The sequence below is a fragment of the Lissotriton helveticus genome, chromosome 9 (genome assembly GCF_964261635.1).
Source record: "Lissotriton helveticus chromosome 9, aLisHel1.1, whole genome shotgun sequence".
Taxonomy (NCBI): domain Eukaryota; kingdom Metazoa; phylum Chordata; class Amphibia; order Caudata; family Salamandridae; genus Lissotriton; species Lissotriton helveticus.
Window position 1 is genome coordinate 833,824,473 of NC_136070.1, and position 15,336 is coordinate 833,839,808.

At 43.7% G+C, this 15,336-nt stretch overlaps 1 protein-coding gene across 1 annotated transcript in view; it reads left to right on the forward strand.

The window, feature by feature from the left end:
* The window catches only part of NPAS1 (neuronal PAS domain protein 1), a 504,067-nt gene that overhangs the window by 128,024 nt on the left and 360,707 nt on the right, over nt 1-15,336 (forward strand). The window lies entirely within an intron of this gene.

Sequence of the window (15,336 nt, forward strand, 5' to 3'; positions counted from 1 at the left end):
GGGTCTATGGGGACATTGTTTCTCAGGACAAATAAACCCGAATTGAAATAGAAAGAGCATGTCAGTTTTGCAGGCACTGCCAAACGATACTGCAATCATAACATTCATTGTCAAAGCCAATAGGCCACACCTTTAATGCTACCCACAGAGCTATAAGCTGTGTCAATACTTGTGGACACACAACAACCATCTCCCAATTGTCTTTCTCCTTCTATATTATCAGTAAATATGTAGAAATCCATTAAAAGACAGCCCTCTATGTGCACACACTCACTGTGGCCATTTTTTTTTACATCTTTATCGTTTTAAGTCGGCCATTTTGGAGTGGTAGAGACTGATGATAAAGTATTTTAAAAATCAAAGACGGTCAGATTGCTGTCTTTGAATTTTTGTTATGGTTTAATTCGTTCATATTCTCGTAAAACAACGGCTAGGTAAAATACAGAGTAGGCCACCCCCCAAAAAAGAGACCTCCAGGACACATTCTCATCAATCAGTCAATCAATCAATCAGGTGAATTTATAAGGCGCGTTACTCACCCGCTAGGGTCTCAAGGCGCTGGGAAGGGGGGGGGGGTCCGCTACTGCTCGAATTGCCAGGTCTTGCGTTGTTTCCTGAAGGAGAGAAGGTCCTGGGTCAGCCGTAGGTGGATGGGGAGGGAGTTCCATGTCTTGGCCGCCAGGTAGGAGAAGGATCTTCCTCCGGTGGTGGTTCTGCGGATCCGTGGGACGGTGGTGAGGGCGAGGCTGGTCGAGCGGAGCTGGCGGGTGGGTGTGTAGAATGTGAGGCGGTTGTTGAGGTACTTGGGTCCCAAGTCGTGGAGAGCCTTGTGTGTTCTCATCACAGTAAACAGACTTTACATTTGAAGCCAGCCTTAGAAAAGAGAGAGGAATCGGCCCAACTTTTTAACTGAGTGCATAACACTGGGCACAACAATAATGAGGGAATTGCCATTGTAAAGAGGGGAGGTAAAGGAAGAAGAAAATAAATAACCTAAGAATGTGAGCCACCAGCAAAAGGGAACTGTAAAGAGCTATGGAAGAGAGAAAGTACAAATGGGGAGTGAAGAAAAATAAAGGAAAATAGAGGGGCCTTTAGGTAGAGTGATTCATTTTAACTTGCACATAATCAAACCAATGTAGAAAGACACATTTCGCCAAAATGGCTTTACAGCCCATGGAGGATCAGGTCATAGAGCCCAAATCACCAGAGTCCAAGGTAGGCCACTGCAGTGGTGTGTTAGTCAGCAATGACAAAACCCTTTTGCTCCTGATGGACTCCCTAGAACTGTGACGTGAGTGTTAGAGCATAGTGAAGTGAACGCAGGTTTAGAATGTTGAGTTCCTGGTTACTTGCAGACGAATAAAAACATGTTATACTAAGCTCTTTGTGTGGTGTAGCCATTAGCTGGTACCCAGGCTGAGGAGGACGCTACAGTCACATCACTGCAGAGTCCAGCTCTGACACCTCTTTTGCGGCAAGCTGCTTCCATCTGCGTGAAGATATACGTCTTGCCACATTTCTCCATCTCAAATGAGCCGTATATCATAAGGATGAAGCTATTCCCAAATGTAACAGTCCGGGTACACCATCTGTAGTTACAGCCTCCAAGATTGCATCACAGGGTTGAGGTCTGTTTTATCAGCTCTGCCGTGTGTACAATAGGGTCAGCCAATATTGGACCCTGAAGAACCTCAATGATGCCCTCGCCTTCACTGATTGTGGCAATTTTAATGGTTTGATGAAAACGGGTGTGTAGTTCTCACCCGGTTTCCACCATCATGACCAGGAATGGCCAGGTGTTCCGTGTGAAAATGCCTCCATAACCTACCTGTTAGGTCTCAGGAGAGTTCGTCGGGAATTCCTGCTCTCTGATATTAGTAGCCAACCTCAAGTTTTCCCTTGTCTCGACTCTCTGTCAATAAACAGCAATGCATCTCTCTTCTGCTCATTCATTTCCGCTTGTTCCTTCAATTCCCCTTCCTCCAGGTCATCTCCACCTTCTTTGATTGAGGGTTCCTGGTGTATTTGCTCCACCATTGCAAGGCGCAGATCTCTTATTGGGAATATTTTTTTAACCTTGTCCGATTTCTTCAGTATTGTGTCGAGAGCATCAAATATCCCTCTTTGTCCTTCCATCAGATCACTAATTGATGCATCCGTCAATTTTGTTTCCCCAGCACTCCTCTTGCTCCTTGTCTGAGTGTGGAGGTAATTGCTTATGTCCCCTCTCGAATTTCTCATCCATTGTTGTCTGCTGTGTTGTGTATCTGTCACTGTGCAACAGAGCCTGTCCTGGGCTAAACATATCTGCTGACTTCCAAGGGAGCAGCTCTCCGCTTGCTCCAGCCACAGGCCACAAGTCCCTCCCGGGCAAAACGCTGGACCTAGGACCCTCGGACCCGGGTTTTTTCAGAGCCGCCTTAGTTTTCAGGTAGTGCACCCCCACTCTGAGGGCCTAGGCAGTTTAACCGGATGTATGACGGTATGACGCGGGCTATTACCACGCGTACCGTTACAACACGTGTTTTACAACGCAAGTCGTTACCACGACTTGTGCTGTCTGTAGGGTGCGGACTTAGGAATAGTTTAATTTACTATTCCAACACCAGTCCCCGTGGATAGTAGGGAAGGTGTTGGAATAGTAAATTAACTATTCCTTGTCCTTGAGCGCCCTCCAGCGCAAGTCGCGGTTATGACTTGCGTTGTAAGAGATGCGTCGTAATGGTAGCGCGGGGTAACATCCGCGTCGTAAAGGATGTTCCCTGTTTAACCAATCTGGGGGTTTTCACCTGATGTCTGACCACTCTGAGGGTTTTCACCTGATCTCCACCTCCGGGTGGCTCTCTTAGGAAGCTTCTGGAATACTTTATTAACAGTATAGACAGCCAGCATAGCAATGCCTACAACAGATGCGGAGTACTGTAAGCGGCAGTGAACGGCCCATTACCAATGCAAGTGGCAGCGAACGGCTCAGTAGCAGTGGCGGCCCGTGCAGGTAAGCGTGGTGGGGCAGGGGGCTTGGCCGCTTGGCAGGGGTGGGGGGTGGAAGTGACAAAAAACAGAATAGGGAAAATAAATAACACCACCTACCTTGCACTCACTGCATCCCTCAAGGCAAGTGGTTTTATTTTTTTATTTATTTATTTTATTTTCCCTATTCCGCCATTTGTCACCTCCACCCCAACCCCTGCCCCTGGTGTTCAGCGACACCGACTTCTGGACCGCAACTGTTTAAACAATTAAATAATATTGGTGATTAATAAAGTGCATATACACATACAATAGACTCGAAAATTGAAAGTTTTATAACGCTAAAAAAATGTGAAGGAATTTGAAGTTGAAACTAAATATATTCAGTTGGCTTCATTATCTTGATTTGTGAGAGCAGCACAGCCGCAGCAAATGGATTCTAGTATGCACAATGTGTGTCCTAAATTGAAACAGCACTGGTATGCACTGACAAAAAGAAAATCTGCATTAGCACCAAAAAGTCCAAGTGATATTTTAGAGGCTAGCATATCACTTTTTTTTAAAAATAAATCTACATGTGGAAACCTCCAACTTTCCCATAAAAATTTAGGTTTTTGCATTTTTTTGTTTGGGAGTTTAATAAAGGATTCCATAATTTGTGCATTTACGTGATGTACATTGTTTTGTACTTTTTTTTCCGGAGTTTTATATAGCGCAACCTTGACTTGAAAGTATTAGAGTGCTTTACATGAGCACCAGTTACATTACACAAGGACACATTAATTTTTGTTAGGCACGTGGAGATAAATTGATTTGCCCAGAATCACAGGATGTTGAGCTTCCTTGCCGAGTTTATTGTTTTGAGAGTCAAATCGTAGAAGCTGCTTAGGCAGGGGTCCACAGAAGTTGAAAGGATAAGAGCTGCTGTAACAGTGCACCCCTTGTGTAACATGCACACATTAATCTGAACAACAACAAATCTTTAAGGAAGGGCGCTAGGTAAGATGACCATCATCGTCCATGTCATTTTGGACTCTTTTACCTACCCTGGTCTTTTGTGTGATTGTTTAATGAATTCTAGGTGTTGTAGTCCTTTGCTTACATTGAATTATTTAGACTAACACACTGAAAACAGTGATTTGAAGGTGAAACGTTAAGTCCGGGAGTCAGTGTTTGAATTAACCTGTAGTGAGTTGGTCACCCCGGTACTGGATGGTAGAGACTCAAAAACAGACCCAGGCCTTACAAGAGGAATGCCCCCAACTATCATTGATCAAGAGCAAAGTTTGAGGAGTGACAAAGTGCTCAGAGGGCAGCTTACAATGAATAATGCAATCTATCACAGGGACATTGTTAAGCTCTGCCCTTGAGATACGTCCTGGTTTGTTTAACAAGACGTAGAGTAGAGTATGGCGATTGAGATACTCGTCCACACATGTTGGATGTCCCATTCACAGTATTACAAGTGCATTATAGCCTATGATACTTGCTATACAGAGGGCGGGATTTCCGCCATGTTGTGACGGAGTATCCCATCTGCCAAACTCTAAATAAGATCCAGAATCCAACCCTGAGCAGTAGCTGCCAAGAAGGAAAGCGTTGAGTGCTCAGCCACCGTCTGTCCCCATCTCTCATCCTTTCCTCCTACAGCTTTACCTAATGAGGCTGCCTCTATCTCTGGGCAGGATATGCATTTGCCAAGGGCAGGGAAACCTTCAGGGCCGGCCCTGCCCCTCACCCTCTCTTAATTCATGGGCCCTCCTACCCTCCCTTTTCCTGATCTCATTTCTTTGCTCTTCCTGAACGTTTTAATCCAAGCTTCCATTCCATTATTTTCCATCCCTGCGATCTGTCTTCGTGTGCCAGCAGCGCTGTCCTCGTTCCTGTTACTCTCTGAACATTTTAATTCACGCTCCTATTTTTGCCTTTATTCAAAGATGCTTCATTTCCCCTCCCATTCTTCCTTTCTCTTCTCACCCCCCTACCTTTTTCCGCCCTTCCTGTCTGTCCCTTTACACGAGTCCCCCCTCCACCCTCGGCTGGCTTTTACCACTCCCGCATTCTCTTTCTGTTCTCTGAACCTCCCCCTTCATATTTGTTCAACCTTCGTCCTCACCTCCTCTTTTTATTTCCCCCGTCATCTTTTATCTCTCATCCAACCTCTATGTTTCACCCCAACTTTTCTTCCTTGCCATTATCATTTTCCACTTCTTCTACGCTTGTTTCTGCCACACGTTCTTACCATTTTTTCTTACTCCTTTTTTCCTTCTTTTTCTGTTTTAATAACTTTTTACTATTTTCTTTACACAGCCTTTCTTCCTTTTCCGCATTTGCCTTCACCCCTTATTTCATATTTTTTCCTGCTTTATCTACTCCCTTCTTTCTTTCAAATTTCATCATAACCTGCATCTTTCATTTTCTTTCCTTCTTTTCACATTCCCAGTTTTTAAATCCTTTTTAACATGCATTTCCTGGTCTTCCTCCTTTGGTCCTCTCCTCTTTCTCCCTCTTTTGCTTGAATTCTTTTTTCCCCGTATCACCTCGTTTTTTCCTCTGTGACTCCTTTACGCTTTACCTCTTTGCTCCCACTTGGATTTTCTTCAATTGTTCTCTCTTGTTCCCTCTGATCCCGCCTGTATTTTAATTTCTTTTCTCCTTCTTGCATGCCTTCTCTGCTCTTTCTTCTCCCCCCCCCATATGCTGTCCCCTTTCTTCTCGTTTCTGATCATAGTTAATAGTTGATTTAATGGTAATCCTTTTTTGCTGCTCACCGTGTACAAGTGCCCAGGCGAGTGACAATTGTTGCCTCTTGTTGTTTTAGGAGGCGAGGATCTCCTCAGGCCCGAGCCCCCCGGAGAAGGCCCTAATTGCACTTGTTTGGGGCATGCGGTGAGAGCAAAGATGGCGGTCCCGTATGGCAGCGATGCGAAGTGCGTTAGCATAGAATGGGATTTCCTGCAAGGTCTGCTGGTGAAGAACCCTCCGGTGCCCTGGTAAGGTCCTTGGCTGTGCTTCTAATCATTCCCAAGTTCACTTGTACCCCGTCACCACTCCTTCCTAGTTAGTAGTTAGAGGTGCCAAAAAGAAAAGAACTCCAATTTATCGAGCACGTGCTGTCACAGGGTCTGATTTAAATGTTGGCGTACGCTGTTGCAACGGTGATGGAGTTCAATCCCCTCCAACATTTTGGTCCTCCTGCCCGATTTAGAATTGGGTGGGCAATAAGTATGACCAAGTGCAAGACTACTCCAGCTCTTTCCTAGTCAAACCCCTCCGATGGCTTGATGGAGTAAGGGCTGTAAGAGGTTTGGTTGCATGTCCACCTACTGAATTTGACTTGGGCGGACATACAGCCGATTTTGAATGCCTGTCACAACCAGGAAAAACCTGGTGGCAAGGAGCATTTAAAAGTCATCAATACCGACCCTCACCATCGGAGGAAACTTCAGTTGCGAAGGGGGCATAGTTTTTTTTATTTTCAAAAAGAAATTCCACTTTGGGATTTTATTTTTTTAAATAGAAAAAACATTGTAAGTTAGCTGTGTGCCCATCCAACTTACAATGCATTGACAGGAACAGTCATGACAGCGGTTCCTGCCAATGCTAGAAATGTCCATTGGGCTGGCGGACATTTCTAAAGCTTGTGAACAGCACTTCCATCAAGGCAAAGAAGTAATTTACTCTGACACCCTGACAGAGAAACCACCCACCAAGATTTAAATCAAACCCATAGTCTTGTGACTTCATAGCAATGTGAATAATAGATTCTGCTAAAACAATGCCACTGCATCCTATTTTATGTGTCTTGAGGGATTAAAATGGTGAGTCTTGGTGGCATCAAATGGTTCCTTGTACAAACTGGGACCTGTTCACAAGGTGAGTCTAATCCTCAATATCCTAACCAACAATAAAAATTTGTATTTGTTGGGGCCGCGGCTACCAATGTGCCGTCTACGCCTACTAGATCTGGGTCACCACTTTCACTAAAAAATTGGTTTAAAAAGTCGCGCTGTATTCCCCGCTCCCTTCCCTCCTATGAAGAACTCCTTCAAGTGAGTGAAGAGGAAAGAGGGAAAAAGAAAAAATGTGTGGAAAGGGGTGGTGGAGCCTCACGGGAGTAACACCATGGAGGCCAGCAGGAAGGTACTCGCCTCCTACCTAGGTTCTCATCATCAGCATCCACCACACCGAACAGAAATTGTGATAGTGCACAAAAGGAAAAGAAAACTGAACACACGGTGCTAAGGTGCAAAAGCCTGCCTGTATATCAAAGCAAGTATCATGTACGGCAGGCCTAGACCCAAATAAAGATATGAGTAGACACACAGCAACGAATAAAGGTCCATTTGCTAGTGGGGTCTAGCTCGGTTTTAACCAGGTCAGATGCATCAAAAGATTTGTGCTCTGAGTCCTTTATTTGGGTCTAGACCTGCGACACTTGATACTTGCTTTGATGTACAGACAGGCTTTTGCAGACCTAAAAGACCTAAATCCTAATAACACAAATGTTTCGCTTCATACAGACCTCTACTTCTCATTCTGATAATCATGTCATGATCAGACATAGGAACTAGAAGCAGCACTGGCAAAAAAAGCTCAAACCAGCCCCTCTCCCTTCATCTGTTCATGCAATATCTCTCTTTCCATCCACCCAGTCTCTCTACTACTTCTCTCTCTCTGCTTACTGTTTGATCGCTTTCTCTCTACCTTTCCCCTCCCTTTCTCTCTCTCTCTTGTGCCTGCTGCAATTAACCTCGGGAGCTGGTGAAAGTGAAGAGGTGTCAGCAGTGGCTCTGAGCTTTAAAACCCAGCCTCCAAGGGCTGCCACCCACTGGGGAAATACCTGGTGGAATGAAAGACCTGTCTGGCTCTAATCATGCTGACAATGTAAATTGAATCACTAGTTTGTAGAGCACACTGTCACCCTGTGCAAAGGATCCTGATCATGGTATATCAAGAACTAAAATAAATAAGTTACCTGTGTGTTCTTGATTGGTACAGACCTTGCTCTCTACCAATCAAAGTGCAGGCTGAGCTCAGCATCAGCAAAACCGGCAAGATATATTATAGCTAATAGGTCCTGCCTTCAGGGCCGGACTGGCCGTAGCGGGCACCTGGCTTTTCCCCGGTAGGCTGGAAGGGTGGGGGCCCGTTTTTCAGCAGTTCTGCAAAATCGGACCCCAGTTACAAAAACGCACTCAGCAGCAGTGTTCCTGCCAGTAACCCCCCCTCCCCAATCACCCAATCACCCAATCCCACCAGGGGGCCGGTCGGAGCTAATTGCCAGGGGTGGTTTGGAGTCCCAGTCGGGCCCTTCTTGCCTTTTAGCTTTGCTATTCTTTTTGTCCATGCTGTTATTGCAGAGTTTTTGCCACGCTTTAAAATAACTATCACAATGTATTCTTTTTTGGCAACAAAGTTGATCTTGACTTGACTATCACATTGTTCATTTTGCAATTGTGTGGTTCTTGTACAATAAGCACATACATGAAGAGCTCTTTGGTTTAAAAAAAAGGGAGACCTGTGTTTGTAAATAGCAGTTCCCATTGCAGGTTCGAAGGGTTCACAAACAATGAAACAATGAAAGTGACATTAAAACTCTGAAAAGTAATGTTACATGAAAGTTGTACTTGCAATGCTATCCAAACAGAATTTTGCATGAGTATGTAATAAGGTAGCACCCAAATTGAGCACATACTCGTTTATCAATGTATTTTAAATATAGCTAATTTCAATGGAAAAAAGATACAGAATTAATATACACATCATCTAAAAAGGTGCATCATTACTTTACTATATTATGCACCACTCTAATTTATTCAAACTCCAATATGTCATTTTCAAAGTTAAAACAATGAGAGGCTGAAAGGTTATACCTATAGAGTGTAATTGCTGTGTTTTGTGAGCTGGAATCCATATTATGAAATAATTCTGCCTCAAATGTTTTGCTTATAGCTCGTTTAACACATTACACTCCTATACAGCATGATTTAGTGTTCAGTTTACGAGAGGTGCTGGGACAGTATTAACTGGGATTGTTGCCTTCAATGTTATGACAGTGACGTCACAGGGACAGTGAAAAATCCGAGCATTGCTGTTGAAAATTTAGCCTTTCTGCAAGGTCACCCCAGATTTGTGTCTTCTGTTTCTGAACCCATTTTCGTTGCCATATACCTTTTTGGCACATTTTCTGTATTTATAAGTCCCTATAAATGGTACTACCTGTACCCAGGGCTGGTAAATTGAATGTCACTAGTGTGCTGAAGCACTCAATGTGCAACCGACTAAAGTAGCCCTTTAAGCCATCTCTCCAGGGCTTCACCGGCAGCCTGGGTGTGCAGTTTTAAACTGCCTTTCGACCTGGCAAAGCAAACTTTTGGTCAAGCCTAAACTTTCCTTTCTATATGTAAGCAGGGCCACTGGAATCATGTGGCAAAGGAGTGTCAAACTAGGTGGCAAGGTTGACTAAAGTATGCAGCAAGAAAATGCTAATTATGCCGCATAGTGTCCCACATTTGGTGACAGGATTACTTCATTATTTTGTCATTTTTACACCTTATCACAATGTCCGAATAAACGGCCACATGCATCAATGTTGCCGTTTGCGAATCCTTAATTGCGAAAATTAAGGAATCGCAATTAAGGATTCGCAAACGGCAATGCATGAATAATTCGCTTTTTTTTAGCGATTCGGTAATTTTCCTTAATTGCGATTCACAATTTGCGAATCGCAATTAAGGAAACCCTTCCCATTGATTCCTATGGGCCAAGAGGCCAATAGGAATCAATGGGAAGGCATTTTCAATTTGCGATTTTCAATTTGCGAATCGCAAATTGAAAATGCAATTTCAAGGGTGCAGGGGGGTCCAAAGAACCCCTCCCTGCACCCCTGAAATAAAACCTAAGTGCAATTTACACACACACATGTCCCAAGGACATGTGTGTGTGTAACATGCAACTTTCAAAAATGCATTTTTGAGCATTTTTGAAGGTTTTCGGTAAATTAGCACGAGGTTCAACCTCATGCTAATTTACCACTTCCAAATTACTAATTCGCATTTTAAAAATAATCATGCATTGCATTTCAGAAATCTGAAATTGCGATTTCTGAAATGCAATCGCAATTTTAGAAATCGCAACATGATTGCCATTCCTAAAATTGCGAAATACATGATGCATTCCACTTTTGATAATTGCATTCGCAAACGGCCGAAAATTGCGATTCGCACCGTTTGCGAATGCAATTATCGCTGATGCATGTGCCCGAAAGAGTTTGCCTTAATTAGCACCAATGTAACATCCAAATACAACAATTAGCAACTGCAAGATGACCAATCTACTTTTGCAAAAAGACTTCTAGTACAAAAGAACCTGAGTCGCCATACCTTTGGTAACTTTTGATCTGTTTGAGCTAGAAACAATTTTTTTGTTAAAATCTTCAGATTATGCAGCAATGATAATTATGTGGCAAGTGTGAAAACACCAATATTATGCAAACATCGCTACTGAATCCCATCATTCCAGTGACCCTGCCTATAAGTGACACCTAAGGTAGGTGTTAAGTGCCCATAGGGCAGGGTAGATAGCATTTAAAAAGTAGGACACATATATTTATTGTTTTACATGTCCTGGCAGTGGAAACAACTCCATGTTGTTTTCCAGTGTAGCAAGGCTGGCTCTCCCATAGGAATACACAGTGGTGGCTCCTCTGCTAAGGCAGAGGAGCTATGCCCCACTGCTCTTAGAGCAGTGAAAACGGGTTACAAATAAAAGATAATAGCAAGGTTATTATCATTTTATTTTTCGTTGCTGTGGGGCTGGATTAGGACTGTGCGGGATGGTGGCTCAGGGAGGAGAGGTTAACTGTGCACACTAAGTGTGCATGGCTGCTTGGCTAGCTGTCTTGGTCCAGCCAAACGATCATGCGCAATTTGCATATTCCCCACCAGGCTGGACAGCCTAGTAGGGAATATGCACAGGCTACCTGTCCCCATCTGAGCTGCGATCCATGGCACTCAGACCAAACACAACGCTGCATTGCAGTGTTGTGATTGGCTTAGGAAAGCAAATCACAATGCTGCATTGCAGCATTGTGATTGGCTATTGGAAGCCTGGGTGTTTCCTGCTTCCGGGACTGCTGAGGAGAGACGAAGAGGACGACCGGAAGTAAGTGGGTTTATTAAAATATGTTTTTTCAAACCCAAGCCACCCCTGTTCCCTACCAGATGCCACTGTGAATTCACTAGTTTACATTCTAACAACATAAAATGCTTAATTTAATTTTGGAATCAGCTAGAAAAATGGTTCAAGGACCCATTTTAATAGTAATTTGAAAAGAAACTTAATGGTCGAGTCAGATTTGATATTACTTCTGTTGAAATGACACTTTTAGAAAGTTATTTTCCTACCTAAAACCAAGTGGCGTTCCTGTCAGTGTTCAGCTGGCCCCTGATGTCTCCCCTATGGTGTGATGTGTATTGCTTTAAACACAGTGGACAAAACGACCCTGGGAGTTTGGACAGGGGCTCCAAAGGCTTGCCCCCACCCAATGGCTGGCACTAAGCATAAAAGTGGACCCTCAGACCTCTGCTCAGAACACTTCTGAACCTGTGGATAATCAGAAGAAGAACTGCCATGCTGTCTGAAGAGCCTGAAAGAAGACTGGACCTGCTTGGATTGAACTCAGGACCCCAGCAGCGACTCCAAGGGTCAGTTTGTTGACCTCCTGTTTGAGATACAGAGATACAAGAAGCTTCCAGATAAATTCTCTCCTCGACACTGCCCAGATGATCTGTTCCGATTGGCACTGCTCCAGACACTGTTGATGGTCTCTTTTGGAGGGAGTCCTAACCCCCAACTGGTGTCTCCAGATCCTGAACCCTTGTTTGGTGTGCGGTAGTTGTTCTCTTGTCCCCAAACTGCAAGATATGGGACTTAGAAACTTTTTGCCAACTTTCTTTCTGGAGAGCTGATGAAGAATTGAATCACTAGTGAAACCACAGCGCTCGAATCATGGGTTGGATGCAGCTTGCTGGTTTGCTCATCTGAAGGAGACCAGACTTTCAGAAAAGTTTCTAAGTCTGAACGTAGAAGGCTTCACCAAGAACAAAGCCAAGCAAAAGCTAATTGACATTGAGGCCTTCCTGTGAATGGACTCTAGAGTTTGTCTTCTTGGAGCTTTCCAGCATTTGTCGATGGCCGCACCTGAACCCTGCGCTTCAGCAACTCACCATCATCAAGCTCTGCTTTGGATCAAGCTTGCAGCTTATCCTGCCAAGGACTCATCAACTACCACTCTTTCTCCATAAAACTTTCTAAGTCTAAAGGTACATTTGCCTCTACAATAAACCTGGTCCCTTTATTCAACCTGTGCTCCATCACCATCCGCATTATCATTTGACTTTGACCTGCTCCAGCGTGACCAAATAACGACAGTTGGTGCTTTGTGCATTTTGACTCTATTTTTAAGTACAAACTTTAAACATTCATATCTTCGGTTCTACTTATTGGATTTTGTCATTTTGATGTCATTTCATTTTTTTAATTCACTCAATTGTTCTAAATTGGTTTGTGATTTTTGTTTTGTGTTTTCACTTTAATACATTTGAGTACTCCATAACTACTTTACACATTGACTCTAAGTTAAGCCTGACTGCTTTGTGATAAGCTACGAGAAGTTTAATGTCCTTGGTAATTCACCCTGACAAGAACTTTCATTATTATTTGACAAGGATTATCATTGCCTCAACTAATACTCCAATGTCTTACAATTACCCAAAGAACAGGTGTAACAAATGAGCTTGAGAGTGGGAGCAGTGTGATTCCAGTGATGAGTTTTGGAACATGTTGTCCCAAATATATGATCAAAGCATGGTATGCCTAGGTGTTGCCATTTACAGAAAGCACACTTTCCATTGAAAACCTCTTCAAATGCCGGAACAACAGTTTTCCTGTCAGAAGATCAATGAAGAAATACGATTTTCTGCAGACTCATGAGATGATAGAAGGAAATTTGTTAATGAGCTTTAAAGGAGAAGCTGGAAGTAAAATGGTAGCCAGATTATGGGTGGTATTTATTGGTTTGGGAATCAGACCAAGATCACTAAGCCACCAGACATCCGTCCAAGAATTCGGCAGAGTGTCAAATATAATAACTTCTTTCCAGAGTTGAGCCTTAGAGAGTTGGCAGCCATTAACATGGCAAAGACGACCATATAATCCTTAAAACATTTCTGGAGAAAGGCCTTGTTCCCAGAAGCTGAAGGATCAGATGAGTGTATTCAGTGTAGGTAAACAAAATTGGGTATGAAGGGCCCTCAAGAGCAGCCATAGTGCCAAGAGATATTGAGCAGGGTTGGGCTCAAAGCTGAGCCCAGTGGCACACCAAAGGAGAGGGCATTTAATTAAGAGTATGACTCTGTAGCTTGAGAGTGGTTTTGATGGTATTCAGTATCTATAGACCATTAAGAAAGGCAGGGTTTTGCTAATTTATAATGCTCTCAGTTATCTTGGAAGGGAAGGGCAGGATGGAGATGGGGTGGAGGATTGCAAGGATTGATGGATCAAATGTGCATTTTTTAAACGGTATAAATATGAATTGCCAGTGGAAAGAGACTGTTTATTTAACTGAGTTAGGTGGGACAATAGTGCTCCCTACTGGCCTTAATCATTTGTATGAGCCAGCGACCCAGAGGAGAGACTGCGGAAAGTAGCATATTTTTTAAGAGGATATCAGGGTTCATGTGTGAAAGAAATTATGTAATAAGATACAGAGAATCAGGCAGGGTAGAAGTGTAGAGTGAAGCCAGACACAGTACCCGAACTGGTTGATGGGCAGCAACCGTGCCTGCACACATGGGTAGTGTGACAAACGTTTGGGGAACATACCCCCCCCCCCCGGTGGGTTGCCGGTATGAATGCTGGGGGCAACCACCTGGCTCGGAATGAAACACTAGTGAGGTGAAGACTGACCCCAAGCCCTGATGAAATTGCTGTAAGGTATTTGGCAATGAAACATGTTGGCCTTCGCTAATTGAAGTGATTTGCAACATTGTGTGTTTCGTTTTTAATCTGAGTGGGCTCACGGCATCTAATAAAGTTGGCATTGTTGCGGGTGAGTGATATCTCATTTTAGCTTGGAGAAGCGAGTTTTCCTTTTTTCTCTCTATGGGGTCATGCTGAGCTCGTCATGAGCATGGGAGGGGTTAAAGGAAAACAGGCTGCATTTAAAAAGGAAAAATGAAATGTTTCTGTTTGAACCACTGCCTGCTCGTAAAAAATATTATCGCTGCCAGTCACAAAGGGGAAGGGGTCCCTGGGAAACCTTTCCAGTTTGTGGGTGGCTTATCACCTTTTTAGGTCTCGCGACCTATCAATACGCGCAAGCGCATTGAGGGAGCGAGAATTCAAGTGCTCAAAAAACTCGTGAAACCAAGGGTTTCGTTCGTGCGGTTTTCTTTAAGTTCACGTGAATCACGTGAGCAAACAAGCACGCGCATCAGCCTCCCTCCCTCCTAATTGCATTTTTTCACCGCCGCACAGCACATCAAAGGGCTTCTCCCAGTGAGTGCTGTGCGGCTTCTCCTCCCCTAATTATTCATGGCTGGCCGGCCGGCCGTACTTTCAGTTTCCCGGCCGCTCTTGTTTTATCTCTCCCCCACTGCCTGGATCCATCATGGAGTTTACAGCGCTTTATTCAACATAATTATTCATTAGGTTGCCAGCAAAGATTCATTGTCCCAACGCGTTTCAACTCGGCTATTGATTCTTTTTCACTGGAAAATACAAACCGAAAATTCCGAAAATGACATGTTTTTTTTAAAGCACCTAATTCCTGGAGCCTGAGTGTCATTTCATCTTCGCATGCGCAGAGAATTGTAATCAACAGTTTGTTTTAGTGCAGTGTATGAAATTCTTCCTTGAACACATTGCAAAATGTAATTTGTAATTTTTTAAAACAGCCAATTCAGTGCGCACAATAAAATGTTCTATTCGCCAAAATGCAGGCAACCCATAGTTCGATATTAACATTGCATCTTTTTCACCTTCTGTCAGGGCGGCTTCAGTGCGGCAGGCACGGTGCTTCCAGGCTTAAATCGAACATCTATCTTTTCCCTTAAAGAACAAGCATTGGCATAGCCAATAGGTCTCGCTTTTCACTTATAAGGTCCCAAAGGCGAGACCTATTGGCTATGCCAATGCTTGTTGAAGTAGGTGGTAAACTGCAAGTGTTTTGCGACCGCAACGCCCTTAGCATGTCCCTTCCTAATAGCTAGTTTCACACCCTATTTTGCGAGTCGGTAAGAGGTTGCTGACTCGCAAAATTGGATTTGTACATTGCACATACCTTTTTTGTGGCCGCAA